This window comes from Mesoplodon bidens, assembly GCF_964165515.1.
Source record: "Mesoplodon bidens genome assembly, chromosome: 8".
Lineage (NCBI taxonomy): Eukaryota > Metazoa > Chordata > Mammalia > Artiodactyla > Ziphiidae > Mesoplodon > Mesoplodon bidens.
Window position 1 is genome coordinate 9,480,875 of NC_138165.1, and position 3,049 is coordinate 9,483,923.

The 3,049-nt window shown below is 39.4% G+C and overlaps 1 pseudogene across 1 annotated transcript; it reads left to right on the top strand.

Annotated features, from left to right (window-relative positions):
- Nucleotides 1-520: 520 nt before the first annotated feature.
- On the top strand, nucleotides 521-2,758 carry LOC308621786 (small ribosomal subunit protein uS10-like; annotated as a pseudogene). Its single transcript has 2 exons — nucleotides 521-605; nucleotides 2,402-2,758. The product of its transcript is annotated as a small ribosomal subunit protein uS10-like (transcript).
- The last annotated feature ends 291 nt before the right edge of the window (nucleotides 2,759-3,049 follow it).

A 3,049-nucleotide genomic window follows, 5' to 3' on the forward strand; every position in this document is an offset into this window, starting at 1 on the left:
AATTTGAGTAGAAAAAAATTTTAAGGGTATATGCTTTCATACTCAGAACACTTTTCCTGGAGATCACATCCAACCTGTCAGCTTTAAAAAATATATCTCTATGCTCACAATGTTCAAATCTCTATATCAAGCCTAGACTAGCCTTTTCAAACCCCACTGTTTTCCTCAGTAAATTATTTTACAAAAATTATGAGCTAATATTTAAAAAAAAAGATCTTTATCTTACATGGCACATAAAAATAATGTTAGATGCATAAAAGAGTTGAACATAAGAAATAAAATGGGAAGAATAGGAAAAATAAGGAAACTAAGCTGTGGAGATAAATCACATGTGTTATGAATTAGAGGTGAATTCGTCACCTTGGTAATGTGGACACAGGTGATTTTTTACTTACTGCTCTCAGAAGTTTGATAGTCTCTCACTTTAGGATTAGTGATTAGGTAAAAGCTAATAGTGGAAGGGCCATGGAAATATAAGATTAAAAATATAATTAAAAATGAAAGAAGCTCTTTGAGGAAGATGTTGTCGTCGCTGCAGAGGAGCCTTGGGTCACACGCATCTGCTCCTGACTCACCGCTCTTCACTTTTGCTGAGGAACAAGTCGGTCAGGAAGACGTGCTACAGCCATGGCTTTTAAAGAGAGCCGAACAAGTCTCTTTTTGAATTATGTTTTTCTCAGGTATGTGCCCAGCGGTGGGATTGCTGGCTTATATAGTAGTTCTATTTTTAGTTTTTTAAGGAACCTCCATACTGTTCTCCATAGTGGCTGTATCAATTTACATTCCCACCAACAGTGCAAGAGGGTTCCCTTTTCTCCACACCCTCTCCAGCATTTATTGTTTGTAGAGGTTTTTTTTTTTTTAACATCTTTATTGGGGTAAAATTGCTTTACAATGGTGTGATAGTTTCTGTTGTATAACAAAGTGAATCAGCTATACATATACATATATCCCTATATCTCCTCCCTCTTACATCTCCCTCCCACCCTCCATATCCCACCCCTCTATGTGGTCACAAAGCAACGAGCTGATCTCCCTGTGCTATGTGGCTGCTTCCCCCTAGCTATCTATTTTACATTTGGTAGTGTATATATGTCCATGCCACTCTCTCACTTTGTCCCAGCTTACACTTCCCCCTCCCCGTGTCCTCAAGTCCTTTCTCTAGTAGGTCTGCATCTTTATTCCCTTCTTGCCCCAGGTTCTTCTGACCTTTTTTTTCTTTTTTTTTAAGATTCCATATATATGTGCCAGCATACAGTATTTGTTTTTCTCTTTCTGACTTACTTCAGTCTGTATGACAGTCTCTAGGTCCATCTACCTCACTACAGATAATTCAGTTTTGTTCCTTTTTATGGCTGAGTAAAATTCCATTGTATATATGTGCCATATCTTCTTTATCCATTCATCTGTTGATGGACACTTCACTTGCTTCCATGTCCTGGCTATTGTAAATAGAGCTGCAATGAACATTTTGCCACATGACACTTTTTGAATTATGGTTTTCTCACGGTATATGCCCAGTAGTGGGATTGCTGGGTCATATGGTAGTTCTATTTTTAATTTTTTAAGGAAAGTCCATACCGTTCTCCATAGTGGCTGTATCAGTTTACATTCCCACCAACAGCGCAAGAGGGTTCCCTTTTCTCCACACCCTCTCCAGCATTTATCGTTTGTAGATTTTTTGATGATGGCCATTCTGACTGGTGTGAGGTGATACCTCATTGTAGTTTTGATTTGCATTTCTCTAATGATTAGTGATGTTGAGCATCTTTTCATGTGCCTCTTGACCATCTGTAAGTCATCTTTGGAGAAATTTCTATTTAGGTCTTCTGCTCATTTTTAAATCAGATTCATTGCAGCACTATTTACAATAGCCAGGACATGGAAGCAACCTAAATGTCCATCAACAGATGAATGGATAAAGAAGATGTGGCACATATATACAATGGAATATTACTCAGCCATGAAAAGAAATAAAGTTGAGTTATTTGTAGTGAGGTGGATGGACCGAGAGTCTGTCATACAGACTGAAGTAAGTCAGAAAGAGAAAAACAAATACCATATGTTAATGCATATATATGGAATCTAAAAAAAAAAAATGGTACTGATGAACCTAATGGCAGGACAGGAGTAAAGATGTAGACACAGACAATGGACTTGCAGACACAGTGGGGAACCTGGGACGAAATGAGTATAGTAGTGAAATATACACTACCAAATGTAAAATAGATAGCTAGTGGGAAGCAGCCGCATAACACAGGGAGATTAGCTCGGTGTTTTTCGACAACCTAGAGGGGTGGGATTGGGGGATGGGAAGGAAGCTCAAGAGGGAAGCAATTATACTCCAAAAAAATAAAATAAAATTATACTCCAAAATAATAAAATAAAACAAAAAATAAAGAAAGCAGAAAGAATCCCGTGGAGACACATGTGGCGATTCACCAGATTAGAATCACCCTCACCAGCCGCAACATGAAGTCTTTGGAGAGGGTATGTGCTGGTCTGATCATTGGTGTGAAGGAAAAGAATCTCAAAGTGAAAGGACTGGTTCAGATCCCTACCAAAACTCTGAGAATAACTACAAGGAAATTACAAGGAAAACTCCTTGTGGTAAAGATTCTAAGACTTGGGATCATTTTCAGATGAAGATCCACAAGCGACGCATTGACCTGCACATCCTTCTGAGATCGTCAAGCAGATCACTTCCATCAGTATTGAGCCAGGAATCGAGGTTGAAGTCACCATTGCAGATGCTTAAATCAACATTTTTAATAAATTGATAATCAGTTGTTAATTTTTGTTGACTTTTATTCATAATACTGACAGGTCTTAGGAATAGAGTTGTGCTATGGAATTCATTCCACCTTTTAAGCAGAATAATTAAAATTAGATGGATAGGGCTTCCCTGCTGGTGCAGTGGTTGAGAGTCCACCTGCTGATGCAGGGGACACGGGTTCATGCCCCAGTCCAGGAGGAGCCCACATGCCGCGGAGCGGCTAGGCCCGTTAGCCATGGCCGCTGAGCCTGCACGTCCGGAGCCTGTGCTCCG